The 17,339-nt window shown below is 51.9% G+C and overlaps 1 pseudogene; it reads right to left on the reverse strand.

The window, feature by feature from the left end:
- Positions 1-3,341: 3,341 nt before the first annotated feature.
- On the reverse strand, positions 3,342-3,456 carry LOC144289068 (U6 spliceosomal RNA; annotated as a pseudogene).
- Positions 3,457-17,339: the final 13,883 nt, after the last annotated feature.

Below are 17,339 nucleotides of genomic sequence, written 5' to 3' on the forward strand. Positions count from 1 at the left end.
TTAAGATTTTATTTATTCATTCATGAGAGACACACACGGAGAGAGAGAGGCAGAGACTCAGGCAGAGGGAGAAGCAGGCTCCAAACAGGGAGCCCGACATGGGACTCCATCCCGGGTCTCCAGGATTATACCCCGGGGCTGAAGGCGGCACTAAACCGCTGAGCCACCCGGGCTGCCCCATTCTTATTTCTTAATCAAGAAACTTGAGTTTCTGAGAGTCAGAATCTCCATTTGGAAAACGGTACACTGTGCCATCTTCAATGGGTGAAATGTTAACTATCTGGGTATTTAAATGGATCATAGAAGTTCTATAACTTTCTATAAGATGCACGTGTGTGAAAAGCTTTCCTTCCATATTAATTTAATTGAAACCATGCAGTAACCTTTCTCCTTGATTAAAAAATGTTTTACTTACTTATTTATTTTTAGTAGGCTCCCTGTCCAGCATCAAATCCAACATGGGGCTTGAATTCATGACCCTGAGTTTTTTTTTAAGATTTTATTTATTTATGCATGAGAGACACAGAGAGAGGCAGAGACACAGGCAGAGGAAGAAGCAGGCTCCACACAAGGAACCCCATGAGGGACTTAATCCCAGGACTCTGGGATCACGACCTGAGCCGAAGGCAGATGCTCCACCGCTGAGCCACCCAGGCACCCCTAAAAAAAGTCTTAAAAAGCTGAGTTTAGGAAAGAGAAAAAGTCTCAAATCAATAGTCTAAACTCTCAAATCATGAAACAAGATAGAGGAGCAAAATAAACCCAAAACAACAATAAAAAGGATAAAAGAAAGATAAGAGTAGAAATTAATTAAATTAAAACAGAGAAAACAAATCAATGAAACAAAAGGTGATTCCTTGAAAGATCAGTAAATTGACAAACTTTTGCAAGACCAAGAAAAGAAGGGATTAAACAGAAGTGCATATTGGGGATGAAGCTGAGACTGTCACTACCCATCCTGAGAGCATCACAAGGATAATAAGGAAAAGGTATGCACAACTCTACACATGTACATTTGACAACTAAGATATAAAAGGCCAATTCCTTGAAAAGTACACATTTCTACAATTCTTCAAATATGACATTAATAATTTGAGAAGTGGAATTCATGATTTCTGAGTTCCCCAAAAAAGAAATCTTCCAACTCAGATGGTTTCACTGAAAAATTCTACTACACCATATAAAAAAGGATTAACACTGTCACTAACAATCTCTTTCAGAAAACAAAAGCACTTTCCAAATCATTTTATAAAGCAAGAATTATCCTATGCTAAAAACAGGCAAAGATCGTACAAAAAAAGGACCGCAGGCCAATATTCCTCATGAATACAGAGACATACATTCTTAATGTATGTAGGAATGTAATACATTCCTAATTCTAGCAAGTAGAATTCAGCAATATATGGAAGTAAAGATTACTGAGACCAAGCTGAATTCATTACAGGAATGGGATGCAGGTCTAAGATTTAAAAATCAAGCAATACAATCCATGATATAAATAAAGAAGAAAAAACATATGATTGTATCAATTGTATTATTGACATACATACATATTGATTGTATCAAATTAGATTGTATCTAATTTATAAGAACATTATAAGATGGAGAAAACCTAAATTAGCATCCACTTGTAATAAAATTCTCAAAAAACTAGTAGAGTCAATCCTCCTCAATTTGATAAAGAGCATCTATAGAAAACCTATGGCTGACATCGCACCTGATGGACGATTGAAAGCTTTCCTCTAAGATCAGGAACAAGACCAAGTGCCCACCTTCACCATTCTTAATCAATAGGGTCCTAGAAATCTAGCTAGCACAATAAGGAAAAGAAAGGAAATAAAAGGCATATAGATCAGAAAGGAAAAAATAAAAGTGTCCCTATTTGCAGATGACATAATGGTCTTTCTAAAAAATCCTAAGGAAATCAGGGCACCTGGCGGGCTCAGTGGTTGAGCATCTGTCTTTGGCTCAGGGTGTGAGATCCTGGGGTCCTGGGATTGAGTCCCACATCAGGCTCTGATCTGCTTCTCCCCCTGGCTGTGTCTCTGCCTCTTTCTCTGTGTGTCTCTCATGAATAAATTTTTTTAAATCTTTTTAAAAATCCTAAGGAAGCTATGAAAATTCACAAATAAAAAATTCCTAGAGCTAATAAACAAGGCTGCAGGATTCAAGATTAACTTATAAAAATTGATTGGTTTTTTTATATACTAGTAATGAACATACAGAAACTGAAATGAAAAATACAGTACAACTTACAGTCACTTAAAAAGTGGAATTCTTAGATGCAAATCTAACAAAACATGCACAGAACTTGCATGCTGAAGACTACAAAGTGCTGAAGAGAGAAATCAAAGATCTCAATGAATGGAAAGACATACCATGTTCATGGATTAGAAGACCCAACATAATAAAAGACTCAATTCTCCAAAAGTAATAAACATGTTTAACACAATTTCTAACAAAAATCCCAGTAATTTTTTTTGGAGAAATAACCAAAATTGTTCTAAGTTATTCAAAATATTCTAAATGATTCTATTTATATGGAAAAGCAAAGGACCTAGGATTACTAAAACAATTCTGAAAACAATAAAACAGGACAGTCACTTTACCAGATTTCAAGACTTATTATATAATCACATTAATCAAGACTGTGGTGTTGGTAGGAGAGACATTAAAATCAATAGAACAGAACAGAGAACCCAGAAATAACCCCACATAGGTATGGTCAATTGATATTTGACAGATATTTGCAAAAGCAAGTCAATGAAGGAATGATTATCTTTTCAACAAGTGATGTTAAAGTGATTGATTATCCATAAGCAAAAAATGTGCCTGAACATTTATAAGATAATATAGGAGAGCATCTCTGGGCCTGGGACCTGGTGAAGAGTTCCTATACATGACAGCATGGCAGGATCCATAAAACACCAAGACACTGGACTGTTCTACAGAACAGATACAACACACAGGCTGCAGCTGAGGAGGGCTGGGTGGTGGGCTCCAAGCCCAGAGAATGTGTGCCCTCTGGGCATTATGCACAATTAGAAATGCCCGGAGGGCATGAGGGCAAAGTGGCGAGAAGGGTCACACCTCTCAGTGGTCAGGCTAAGGCTTTGCAGCTGTCCTGGCAAGGGCGTCGGGGCCTTTGCAGGCTTCGAAGCAGAAGCGTGTCCTGACCCAGTGGGCCTGTGAGCACACGAATTGGCCATGCTGTTCTGCTCTTTGGGAGGGAGGTGCTCTGCCTCGAAGGTGAAGGAAGGCAGAGGTCTGGAGCGGGGGCTGTTCTGGGCTGGTTGCCAGGTGCTGCCAGAACCTGCATTTCAGAATCACTGGGTATGTCAAAGAGGCTGGCTTTCCCTTCTGGTCCACAGATTTGCGTGTCATCCTTGTGCAGGGGCCATGCTAATCTTCTCTGTATCGTTCCAATTTTAGTATATGTGCTGCCGAAGTGAGCACCCTTCTGGTCCACAGAAACACAGATGTGGAGCCTTTAGGGATCTGCTCTTTAACAGACAGGCAGGCTGTTGGGCACACATGGAGGGGAGGGGTCCCGAGTGGCTGGGCCCCCCAGCACTCCCGGGCACCAGCAGTACCTGGGGGACCCGCCCAGCCACAGGCAGGTAGCAGAAGCAGCTGACCAGGTGGCTGTGTGCCCAGGAGCTGCCCCACCTGCATCTCTGGCTCACCTGAGCCTGCATCCTCATCTCTGGGTATAGCTGCCTAACATGGTCCCTGCCCGGCCCTAGTCCCTGACACCCTTTGGATCTGGAGCCTTCCTACCCCCAGGGCTCCACCTCCCTATGCTCCCTATGCTCCACCTCCTTATGCTCAGAGGGCTCTGCTCAGAGGGCTCTGCTTCCTCTTCTGCTTATCCCATTGGCTCCCGCCAGTGCTGGGTCAGGATGTCCCCCAGGGTTGCTGGGTCCATCTCCTGCATGTCCTGGCCTGTCCCCGGGAAGGGAGCAGTCCATTCCCACTATTGGGTCCCCATCCTTCACTTGAGCTCTCTAAAACTCCCTCCCTCTCTGCCAACTGCCCATGCAGTCCTGGGCAAAGCCCTGAGCTGCTCCACCCAGCCCCGACTCCACCTCCCAGCCACAAGCAGCTGGGGACACTTCCAGAGTTCTTGCTGACTGGTTCTCGTCATGTCCACTGTGTGGCTGTGAGGGGCCCCTGGGCCTCTGTTCAGCTTTGCTCAGAGACAACTTGCCTCTGTATAAGGATGCCCAGAGCTTTGTCATCACTCACTGCTTTGTTCTCCCAATTAGGAAACAGAAGAAACCAAAAGGGCTGTGTACATGCTCCCACGTCGCAGCCACCAACCCACCAGGCCTGCCCCCGAACGCCTCACTTCCTTCCTGCTGGGAGGGAGGAACGCTACGGAAGCTGCCCACACCAGCATCCCCACTTGCTCCTGGGCCCAGCCATCATCCTGGTCTTTGGCTGGAATGTGACGTTCCAAGGCTCAGCTGCCCTAATTAGGGTAAAAACTGACTCCGAGGGTTATGAGCAAGAACATTCTAAGGTCGAGTGAAAGTGACAGGTGGGTATGTGGCTGTGAGGGTGCTGCTGACGGGACCCTGGGGGGCTCCCAGGAAGGTGCAGGGGTCTCCCGGCCCTATCAGCACCCCTCCTTGAGGCAAAGGGCTGGAGACTGCCCTCCCAGGCTGCCGGAGCCCAACAGCACAGGCTCCCGGGGTGGCCTGGGCCCAGGAAGGATGTGGTCAGCTGAGATGAGCTGTGCGGGTGGGGGTCCGGGCCAGGCAGCCTCCTGACACCCTGGCCTCGGGGTCCTTACCAGCCCTATGTGGTGGCCTGCAGACTCTGCAGGAACATCTGAGGCCGGCTGGCAGGAGGGAAGTGGGTAAGCCCCTGGGTTGGTAGTCTGGGGAAGTCCCCTCTTCCTAATGATGATTTGAAAATGGTTGGCTTTTCTGGCCATGCCTCTCAAAGCAGGAAGGAGGATCATGGAGGGCGGCTACGCACAGGGCCTCATCAGAGTGCAGAATCACAGCAAAGCCGGCCCAAGCCCGCCTTCTGCTATAGTGAGGACAGTTGCTTTTTAATGTTTCCAGGCTCATGGGGGGTGGGGGATGGATGAGGACAATGCAATCGACAGAAATGAGCAGCCAGGAGGAAGCTCCTCCGGCACAGTTCCCATTCAGGGCACTTGTCAAGGATGCCCTCAAAGCCAGGGCATTCACCATGCATGGCATGGGGTTAGTCGCACAAAAACGTGGTGTTCAACATCACCTGTGGGCTTGCTGTCGGCTTCTCCTTCCCCAAGTTAATTCCCTCCCTCTCTGCATCTCTGAGGCCCACACACACGGTCTGCTCCAGCCTTGCTGAGGAGGCTCAGAGTCTCTCTCCCGAATCCCTGTGCGGGAGCCAGACGGTGGGGGACGTCGGTCAGGGCGGGCTCCTGAGCCCTGAGAAAGCTTCCTGAAGAAGCCACTCAGCTCTGGCTCAGGACGTGGTACAGGTCCGAGCTCGGTGAGCAGGAGCAGAGGTCCAGAAACGTGAGCCGGGGAGGGCTGGCATGTCAGGAGGCCTCCGAGGGGACCCCCGCCCAAGGACAGCCAGTGCAGGGAGCGGGAGCTGCTGGGGCCGACGCCTCAGGGTAGCGTGTGCTCTCATGGGCGGCCCGTCTGACGGGCTCAAGCAGAAGAAACCGCGTCCTGAGTCAGGGTGCAGAATTGGTGTATGTTCAAGAGGCGTGCAGCCAGCAGGCCCGAGGCTGCCCAGCCAGTGTGTCCAGCCTGAGTGGACACTGCATGCAGGTTCCACGACGCTCACCCCATTACGCTCAGCCCACTAGAGACCGTTCCCCACGAGTCCCGAGTCCAGACAGGCTGCTTCTTGGCCCACAGCCGTCCCCAGGGGAGGCTGGAGACGCTGCTGGAGCTCTGGTTCATCTCTCCTGATGCATGAGAGCCCTGAAAGTCCACTGACATTTATGACCAAACGTGAGTTCGTGAAACACCTGCCACTACGACTAAAGTCTTAGATTCTTACCCTGGATTTCATCTTATTTTTTCCTTAGGTTGATTCTGCCTTTGAGGGAAGACCTTGCGGTCGGATGCTTTGGAGGGTGTGTGTTTGAGGTTCAGGGGGGAGCTCCCCTGCTTGTTTGCAAGGGGAGCTGGACACCCCCCAACCCAGGCTGGACCCACGGGTGAGGGAAGACCCGCTGCTTCCCCAGCCACATGTGTGTGTGGCAAACTAGGTGACTTCAAAGCATTCTTTTTTTTTTTTTTTTTTTTAAAGTGGATTTGGGGGCATTATCTTCAAATACGGCTGTTAGAACAGGACTGTCTGCGGGAAGTAAGACCCATGTGTTTCTACACCAACACGCTGGGTGGAGCAGCCCCATTGCTGCCCCTAGCCAGTGAGGTCTCCAGGAGGCGCCCCCTGGGCATCCCATTCTCTGCCCGACATGAAGCGGGCCCAGACACCCCACGAATTACAATGAGCAGAGGATCTGTCTTGACCAAGGTTGGGTTCGGGGAGCCTGCGGATTGCGGCCAAATCCTCAGAGGACACAGAAAGGAAAATAGTGCAGAGGATAAAAAGCAGTGACCGTGGGAATAAGGTGGAAGTAGAAGTGAGGTACAGGGTGAGGACATCTAAGGCTGTGTGCCCACATGTCATGTGACATCAGGGTGAGTGTGTTGGGGGCCTTTGGTCCAAATCACTGTGGGTCAGAATGGAAGCGCTAGGTTGGCAAGGAGGAGGAGATTGCCTGTGGGGGCAGCTGCTCAGCTGGGAGGTCGGGCAGTGGCCAAGTGGGGCAAGCAAATGGAGCAGCCAGTGCAAGGGTCCTGAGGTAGGAACTAGTGTGTCCTGCTGGGAAGAATGAGACAGTCAGTCTGTGCAGAGCATGCTGAGACTGGCTGAATGGGGGGGAAAGGAGCCGAGGGCAGAGGGGGAGACCCTGTAAGCCATTGTATTGGTTTCCTAAAGCTGCTGGAACAGGTGACCCTAGACCTGGTGGCTTCGAACCACACAGATAAGTGTAGATGCAAAGTCTGACATGGGTCCCACTGGACCAAGCTCCTGGAGTCTGCCTGCACTCCTTGGCTGGTGGCCCCTCCTTCCATCTTCCGAGTCTGGGGTCATCAGGCCAGGCCTTTCTCAGGCTGCCTTCCTGGTCCTCCTTCCTCTCCTTTCAAGGCCCTCCATCCCCTGTGATCACACTGGGCACACTGGGCCCTTCCTTCCTCAGACTCAGCCGACGAGCTCACTTGCTTCTGCAGCCTGTCTGCTTGTGGGCTCTCAGGCTCGGGGAATGTGGCTGTCCCCAGGGGGCCGTCCCCATGGGCTGGGGAAGCAGCCTGGGTTCTTCCCCCACAGGTGGTGGGGAGGCACTGGGGACGCCCACACAGAGCTGTGTGACTGCCTGGGGCCTGCCTTGTGCGCCGGCTCGGAGTCGGGGGCGGGATGGAGAGCAGTGCAGGATGCTGTGTGGCTTCCTCTGGCCCGCTCAGCCCTCACGGCTCCCCAAGTTTCTTCACATCACCCATCCAGGCTGGGAGCGCACAAGGGGGCTTCTACTGAGGACCCCAAATGCCTCAGACAAGGCACAAGTCCGCTTCCCCTGACACCGCAGAGGCCACCAGCCTTGTCTCCTAGCTTTACATGAGGTCACCATGTCCTCCGGGAACTATTTAATCATTCATGGCAGGGAACTGATGCTCCTGTCCAGCAGTGGCCTTCAGAGATGCCCATCCCAGTTAGCTGCCTACGGACACCCCCCCCCCCCACACACACACAGGCTGTGCCAGGCAATGACCATGATAGCAGCGAACTGGTTTTGTAAGTCACTGCTGGTTAAGGAACTCACGGATGAGACGAGAAAGTCCTCGTGGGAGGATCACCCTCACCGAAGCCTGGAAATCTGCTCCAGGAGCTCACACTCGGCACACACTCGGTGTCCCTCAGCAGAAGCAGTCACACCGTTGGAGAACCTCCCCGGGGAGTGATGAGGGACTGCTAGCAAGGAGGCCAGGCGCTGGAGGTGGCCCCCGCTTGCTGGCTTGGCAATGAGGTCACCATGTCCTCCGGGAACTATTTAATCATTCATGGCAGGGAACTGATGCTCCTGTCCAGCAGTGGCCTTCAGAGATGCCCATCCCAGTTAGCTGCCTACGGACACCCCCCCCCCCCCACACACACACAGGCTGTGCCAGGCAATGACCATGATAGCAGCGAACTGGTTTTGTAAGTCACTGCTGGTTAAGGAACTCACGGATGAGACGAGAAAGTCCTCGTGGGAGGATCACCCTCACCGAAGCCTGGAAATCTGCTCCAGGAGCTCACACTCGGCACACACTCGGTGTCCCTCAGCAGAAGCAGTCACACCGTTGGAGAACCTCCCCGGGGAGTGATGAGGGACTGCTAGCAAGGAGGCCAGGCGCTGGAGGTGGCCCCCGCTTGCTGGCTTGGCCCTGTGTTTGGGGAGCAGATGACGTGTGCAGTGGGTTTGCCGAAGGCGGTCCTCGAGCCTTGTTGCAAGCGGGGCTCCCGGGAGGCCCCAAGCAGGGGTTCCTGCCGCTGGTGAGCCCAGCTGCGGGGCAGGTGCCGACCAGGCCTCTGGGCGCTGTGATTCTGGGTTCCTGCTGCTGCCTGCCAGGGTCCCCGCGGGGGGAGGTCAGCCGGCCTCCTGGTGTGGTGACACCCCCGGCCCTGCATCAACAACACCAAAACCCTTCGCTCCTGCCCTGCCCAGCACATGTACTTTCTTTGTCCTACTCTGTATTTTGCACACTTTGTGGTTCATTTGCGTTTTGGTTTAGTTTTGCTTTTGACCTACATTCTCCTGCCTCAATTTTTACCAATTTCTTTATTTCTCCATTTACATCAACTTCAAACGTCATGATAGTCTGCGGTCTATTTGGACTTCCCTATTTTCTTTCTTCTAAACGTTTCCTCTGTCGTGTGTCACACCTTTCTGTTCTTGCATACATTGGATTAAGGTGGACAATTGCTAAACACCCACAAGCCTCTTTTTTTTTTAATAATAAATTTATTTTTTATTGGTGTTCAATTTGCCAACATACAGAATAACACCCAGTGCTCATCCCATCAAGTGCCCCCCTCAGTGCCTGTCACCCATTCACCCCCACCCCTCGCCCTCCTCCCCTTCCATCACCCCTAGTTCGTTTCCCAGAGTTAGGAGTCTTCATGTTCTGTCTCCCTTTCTGATATTTCCCACACATTTTTTCTCCCTTCCCTTCTATTCCCTTTCACTATTATCTATATTCCTCAAATTAATGAGAACATATAATGTTTGTCCTTCTCTGATTGACTCATTTCACTCAGCGTAATACCCTCCAGTTCCATCCACGTTGAAGCAAATGGTGGGTATTTATCTCAGAAATCGTCACTGTGATGTAATCGCATCCATCTTGCTCAGTTCAATAATACATACTTAATACCCGTAGAAATGAGAAATTGATTTCCAAGATATTAAGCAAATAGATTCTCGGCAGCTGATGTGCACACAGGTAAGTTTGTGGGGTGGGGTGGCTTCCTGGGTAGTGTCCCCCAAATGGCGGGGGGCAGGAGGTGTTGGGGGCCCCGCACGGAGGGACACCCTCATCCCATCAGCCACCACCGGCCAGCGTGGAGCTAGAGCTTGTGACGGCAGCAGTGGAGCTGTGGGATGGGGGCTGGGGCGGCAGGTGGCTGCAGCAGAGTGATCAGAGGCGCTGCCCATATCTGTCATCACCGCAGAGTTCTTTTGGCTCCTCTGCTTACTGGGAACATTTCACAGCAATACGTCAGGGGGAAGGGCAGAGAGAGGTGGGACAGTGGCTCAGACCCTGTAATTCTCTCATGACGTTCACCTTCTCCCCACTGTCGAGCTGCAGCCGTGGAGCAGGCAGGTGCACCTGCAGAGCCCGGGCCCTTGCCACTGCAGCTGCTGGATTTCTCATCCAAGGTCATGAGGAGTGGGGGTCCTCCCCGGCAGGGATCATAGCCCAAGCCCTCTCCTCTTGTCGACCGTCTGGATCGATGCTGAGCACAGAGTGTGCTTCCCAAGATCATTTCAGATTTCAGACTGGATTGGCCCGTTGTCCCTCCCGGTGCATCTCGAGTTCTGCTGGTGAGCCAGGCGGGGTCCACGGAAGCCAAGCCACCCATCGCCGTGAGCCCCTCGCACATATTGTGGGCATTCGCTCCTTCCTCATGCACCAAGGATTTCTTGGGGGTTACCAGGGGCCAGGCTCTGGGACCACAGTGGGATGAGGTCAACCCCGAGTCTCAGGAGCTGATAGGGAAACAGTGGTGCTCACTGCCCACATTTGCTGGGGGAGGTCAGTGGGAGTAGACCCCGTGAGCACCCTGCCCTTGACCCTGGCCCACTCCTAGGCATCTGCCGTGTCTTCAGAGGGACAGCCCTGGAGCAGGCTGGAGCAGGAGGAGTTTGGCTGGGGTGGGTTCCCAGTGAGATGGAGCTCAGGAGCCCGCCCTCCATCACCCCCTCGCCACTCCCCAAGAGCTTCCTGTAATCATCCACACACAAACCACTGCCACCAAACTGTCTCAGCATCAGCCTTGTGAAGGACCCAAACGAATACACAAACCCTAAGCTCCTTGGGAGAGTGGGTCCGGGTGTGGTGCTCCATCCAGTGGGCAGGGTGGGGAGGGTGGGAGAGCCGCGTGGAACAGACACAGCCCCTGGAGACGTAACATGGTGCAGCGAGTATGGGAGAGCTTCGCTCCTGGATCTCTTACACATAAGCCAGTGTTTCTTAAGAAGCCCGTAGAGCAGGGTGTTTTATCCTTGGCACCGTTGACCTGTGGAGTCAGATAATCTGTCCCATGATTGCTGGATGTGGGGTGGCATCCTGGCCTCTGCCCCCACTGCCCCTGGCATGTGGTAGCTCCCTGCCCTCCCAGCCGTGACAACCACAATATCTGCAGACATTCCCAAACGTCCCCCTGGGAGACCACATCCCATCCGGTTGAGAAGCACGGACGTGGAGCTTCGAAGGAGTTTCGAAATAACATCAAAATTCCAGGACGTGCCCAGTACGCTGGTGCTGGTGTGACGTTCCCTCTCTGGGAATGCATCCCAGCTCCTTAGCTGCACGCTGACCCCACAGACATGAGGCTGCAACTTTATGGGGGTCACTTACAACGGCCGGGAGAGAGGAGCACAGCTGAGCCTGCCGGAGCACCCCCCCTCCCGCGTGGCTGGTTTCAGAAACCTCGGGCTGGGCCCTCCCCCAGCCACGGGCCGTGGGCAACGTGCAGGCCACTCCAGAGAGCCCTCCACGAGGCCTGGGCCGAGTTCCCCGGGAGCATCGGCCTGTGTGGCTGCACTGGGGTCTGGGCTGCCTCCCAGGACGGCTCAGAGATGGCTCAGAATGGAAGCCGCTGAGGGGGTTTCCTACCCTCCTCCTAAGCAGACACAGACCCCAGACCCAGCTTCCCTGGGGACCCAGGGGACATGTGTCTGCATAGATGGTGACACTCCCTCTCCAGGAGGCTTCTCCTAAGTGGTCCTCGTGTTCACGGTGGGGAGAGGGCTTGCTGTGTAAACTGCGATGTGAGGTGTGAACACACTGGGAACAGTGCGCCTTCCTGGAGCTGTCGGAAGTCAGTGCAGAAGGCAGGCAAGCCTGTCACAGAGAAGCCATCCGTGCCCAGCTAGACCGCTCACGTTTGGTGGATGGAGGTCACGTCAGACCCCGGGATTCTGCCATGGGACGTGCACACACCTTCATCCACCACATGGAGGGCCTGGCTCTTCTTAGAGACACTTCTGGGCTCTGTTGCCTGTGAACTTTCCTGCCTCCCCATTCCCATCCTGTCCCCAGAACAGTCTCCTAGGAATGGCTGTGAATGTGTCAGCCGAATGGGTCTAGAGCCGCAGGGGAGACGATGAGGATGCCTCGGGTCCCAACCCTCAAGGGGCCCAATGCCAGGTGCAAGCCCTCACATCCAGGAAGCGGCTTCTCACGTGTACTGAAGCTAAGGTCCCCAGTTGTCCATGGACAATGGTGTGAGAAGCAGGAGCACCTAGGATTTTTCTGTGGGGACAGAGAACACGTGAACAGTTGTGAGGCTCCATCCTCGAGGTGGAGGGCAGACGAGATGGCTAGAGGGGTGGCCAGGATTGCTGCGGCCTGTGCCCACCTGGAGACAGAACAACACCGTGGGGCCCTCTGCCTCTCCACCCAACCACCGTGGCCCCGCAGGGAAAGCTGGACCCAGCTTACAGTGACAGGAAGGTGGTTGCAAGAGAGAGGAGAAGCACCATCAATCCTCAGCCTCTTGCTGATTGCACATTTGGGAATAGCTTTCCGGGGCTGTTGGATTGAAAAGACATAAAGCTGGTCCTGGGGGAAGGATGGAAACTGCAAATCCACTGTCTGACCCGACCCATTGCCCTCCTGCTCCTTCTGTGAGTGACTGGCCCAGGGACCTTCGTCTTTTCTGGGGTGGTTCTCTTTGGATTCTAGGTAAGTGGCCAGTCCATCGGTCCCTCCAGTGAGCATTCACAAGGCTTCAACCTGCTGTCCATGCAGAGGTACTGCGGGTCCTCAGGAGTCTGTCCCAAAAGATGGGAGCTGTGAGGGCATGGCTGGGGAGGGGCAGCGGCAGCATTACCAGAGAAATGCAGGTTCCTGGGCCCGCTGGGTCCAAAGCTTGGAGGTAACCACCACAGTGGAGAACATGCACATCTAAAACTGCCTTCCCTGTGCCTGCGTGTGCCCTGGCCATGTTGACATGTAGTAACCACCACACCAGAGCCTCGGGGTGGATGGAGGTCATGTCAGACCCTGAGATGCTGCCATGGGACGTGCACACACCTCCATCCACCACCTGGTGGGCCTGGCTCTTCTTAGAGACACTTCTGGACATCTGGAGTGCACTTCAGCCACGTGGAGAAGAGCTTAGTGGCAGGTGTTGCTCAGTGAAGTTGGTGTCTATGCAGAGACACCTCGTGCGTGCATGCACGCACGTGCGCACACACATGTGATCACGGCATGTAGCCATGACCACCCAAGTGCACCCTGAGCTGAAAGGATCATCATGCTGGGGTTTTGATTTGCACCATCTCCTACACATACACTGTGACTTCACCAAAGCAGGTCAAAAGCTGCCCTGTGTCGCCCAAACAGAAAGCCCCTGGGAAGCCAGGCCAGGTCAGGGAATTCAAACCCGGTTTGAATGTTGCCAATTTCTGCTTTGGGCCTCCTAATGGGACAGTACCCCTCAGTTTACGGGGCATCGAGCCTTCCATACCCAGGGCTGATGCGTGGTGCCTTGGCTGTCGGTGATCAGGGCCACCCATCTGTTTTCTCCGAGTCTCCCCTCCGGAGGGGTACTTCTGGGTGATTGATGTATGACTATCTCAAGAGTTCAAATTGTGTGTTCGACCTGCAGTAGGCTGTGGATTCCTTTCGCCCACAGTCCTCCCCCTCTACCACCGTCCTCCTCCTCTACCATGATTGTTCTCTTGTTCTTAGAGATGATGGAGATGGAAGCCATGGTGACCCAAGAGCTACGCCGCGGTGTTCCTCCCAACTGGAACGGGAGGCACGTCTCCTCGCAGGCAAGCAATGGGGGACCAGGCATCTCCCCAAGCTTCACGTTCATGGAGCTGTTGGCCGATGTAGACCGGCAGTGGCACTGGGTAGACGTGAGTGGCATTTTAGAAACTTGTTGTGTAGTTGTTTGCCTCTGAGTTGTGTTTGTTCAAGACTGTTTCACAAACACGTTATTGTGACATGCACACATCCCAGAGTGGCGGAAATAGGCTCCCCAGGTCGGGTTGGCTGCAGTTGTGCAGAAAGTGCTGAGGGCAGCAGGGAGCTGGCCCAGCTCCAGGCGGCAGGACTCGGGGAGTCGGAGGGGCAGGGGAAGGACGGCTCTCGAGCAAAGTCAGAGGTAACGGGGTGGGCAGAGGGGAGAAGCACTGGCTGCTGAGATTCCCCGGGGTGGGTGGTGTCACTGGCAACTTGAGGACGTGGATGCAGAAGCCACGTCTGAACAAATGTTTGTTCTCCTGGCTCTCAGCAGCATCCCCAGGGACCCCCAACCTGGCGGGTGGACTTCAGGGCTGTCAGGAGGAATGGTGTTGAAAGTGAGCTCAGGGGCTGCTGGTGGAGTGCGGAACCTGCCCCAGGGGCCGATGCCACAACGCTGGCCGTGGAGCACTCAGCCAGTGGCAGGAAGCGCATTTTCAGAATGGGCAAGCTGGTTACTGAGATGAATCCCGGCATTTACTGGCCTGGCCTGGACAGGTTCCGTGTGGATGAGGCGCTTCACAGGCAACCCTACGCGTCCGGATGAAATGAACTTCATTTTTGAAACATTGCAAGGGCAGGTTATGCGCATCCCCTAAGCCACGCAGGCTCTGTAGGCAGGTGGCTTCAGTTTTGAGAGTATTTATAAGGTGTGGTAACTTTTTGGACTGATGGCGTCAGACGAACCTTTTCACAGTAAGCGTTCAAGCATGAGCACCCCGACACACACAGAGCTGGAACATTGGCCGGGTGGGTTTGCGAGCACAAAGTCTGACCTTGATTTCTGTTGGGAATCCATTTATATACACTTCTAAAAATGCAATTAAAAAATAACTTTATGTTCCAAATAGCCTGCCAGTCCTGTTTGTCTGCCAGTGCTGCAGATATCGGGGACCCTGGTCTCCCGACGATCGACGGAAATGCCTCATCTTCCAAGCATGAGGCCGTGTGCAGGTGGAGCCAGTGGGGGCACCCATGGCCTGGCATTCACTCATGTTGTGGCCACTGCCGGAAGTACAGAGTGAATGTTTCTTTTCTCTTTTTTAAAGATTTTATTCATTTATCCATGACAGACACACACAGAGAGGCAGAGACACAGGCAGAGGGAGAAGCAGGCTCCCTGAGGGAAGCCCAATGTGGGACTTGATCCCAGGACCCTAGGGTCACGTCCTGAGCCAAAGGCAGATGCTCAACCGACTGAGCCACCCAGGTGCCCTTTAAATCTTAATATTTTTGAAGGTATAAGTTCCTAGAAATAAAATAATTAGAAAAAAGAGATTGATGGTTTTCATCTTGTTTCTTCGTAGATCTTTGGACTTTGACAAATGCCCCATTCAGCATAATTCTCCCACTAACCAAGGATACTTGTACTGGCGTCTGGACTGCTCCAGTGTCTGCCGGCAGCCAGTGCTCGAAGCGGATGGGCTGTCCTCTGACGACCTCACTTACCCCACTTGGTCCCCATGGGGCCATCTTGCCATTGCCCGAAGCCACTTCTGACTGTGCTGGTTCTGCGTACAGAATCCCGCACCACCAGGATAGGCACTCAGACAGATGACAGAGTCCCTTGGCTGGGTTCCCAAGAAAAGGGAAAAAAGAAATCCCCTGTTAAATGACCCTGTAAAAAATCTTAATTGTTTTGTACAAACAAAACGTTTTCACGTCATTGCTCCACAAAAATCTCATAACATGTATGCACGACAAGAAAGCCTATTCTCCAAGGATTTGCTGAGAAAACCCTCTCACTCTCATTAGCAAGTAAATAAAAACTGAAAGGACACGTCTTCTTGGTGGAAAAAACCTCTCGGGGCAGAGCATTGCCTAAGATTGTACTTTGCTAACTGCCACCACATCTGACGTCCCTGGGAGGGGGTGGAAGGGTAAACCCGGTACCTGACTGAAGACCTCAGCAATTTTGCTTACTTCTTCAAGAGCTGTATTTACTACCTCGAAGAAATTTGTCTGGGTCAGTCCTTGCTTTGTAACAAATTGTTTGTATGTCGGACTATATATAGTTTCATTTTGTTTATTTTTGAACTTTGGAAAAGGAGAGTTCACCATCTTATGGAGAGAGAGAGTGTCTCTTGGGCCTCGCTTCTTGCAGGCAACTTTGGGACTGGCGTCCATGCTCCCATGGGCTGCTTATACTTGGTCATTAGGATGGCGGCACAATGGCCATTTGGACTCGACCACAGAGTATTCTCCCACCGATGGATTTTCTCATGGTCTCAGGGTCTTGGCTGGCATGGACATCTTGGTGCAGATGCTCTGGGCATGTGCGTGGGAGTTTCCCACAGACACATGCTGAAGAGCAGAGTTACTGGATCATATGTATATGGTGATCCAACTTTGAGACACAATGGTCAGTTCACTTCCAAAGTGGTCCTCTGATCTGCATGCCCCAGGACTGTGTCTGAAACCCTGTCTCAACCCACAGCCTTCCCCACTGCTGGCATTCCCAGAATTCTTTTTTTTTTTTTTTTTGCCAATCAAATATGGGTATATGAGTATTACATTTTGGGCTCAGTTTGCATTTTAGAGGGGACAACCTCCAACTTTCTGACACCACCTCAGTGTCCAGCAATTCAATTCAATTTGTTCCTGATGCCATTCACACAGAGTTAGCACAGACCCCACAGTTAAGGGCTCAGGCCAGCAACACTTCCCCACTTCTGACACCAGCAGTAAACAGGGTGCCCAGGCCACCCATGCTTTTGCGTGGCCAACTACGAGTGTGGGAGCTCCCATGAAACCCTTAGTCCTGATCAGTGTCCTGATGCATTGAATGGGGATAAATATACTTTGTGTTCATTTTCTAGGTCTGTCATAACAAGTATCACAAACCGGGTGGCTTAAAGCAACAGACATTTATTCTGTTCAGTTTTGGAGGCCAGAATCCTCCAAACAAGGTGTTGTCAGGGTCATGCTCCCTCTGAAGTAGCTACAGAGGATCCTTCCTTGCCTCTTCTAGCTTCTGGTGGTTGTCTGCGATCCTGAGGGTTCCTCAGCTTACAGCACGTCACTCTAGTGTCTTTCTCTGCCAGCTTGGCCTGTCCACCCCCATATGACTGTGCCCACATTGCCTCTTCTTATAAGGACACCAGTTACTGGATTTAGGACCACCCTAATTCAGAATGACTGCAATGGCATCTGCAAAGACCCAAATAAGGTTCCAAATAAGGTCACATTCACAGGTGCCAAGAGGACCTAGAGCCCTTGCAGAGTTATTGCAAGCAAGAAATGAGATGTTGTTTCTAAATCACTTGGCACTGTGTGTGGTACAGCACATAACAGGCCCTCACCAAATGGTATGTGCGTGTGTATTTGTGCATGTATGTATTTACATACAGTATCCATGGGAGCATATAGAGAGACACCATGTCCTTCTGTGTGTTTGTTCACATGGTACAGATACATGAAGTCTATGGGGAGCCACCGTGTATTGTATGGGACAATGAGGATTGTGTAACATAAAGCCTCTCTCCTGCTTTTTAGAGTAACTTGGTTTTTTTTCTTTCTGCCACTAAAATACAACATAAAATATCAAAAGCATCATTGTTAATGGTAGTTTTCCAC

This window comes from Canis aureus, chromosome 1 (assembly GCF_053574225.1).
Source record: "Canis aureus isolate CA01 chromosome 1, VMU_Caureus_v.1.0, whole genome shotgun sequence".
Classification (NCBI taxonomy): Eukaryota; Metazoa; Chordata; class Mammalia; order Carnivora; family Canidae; genus Canis; species Canis aureus.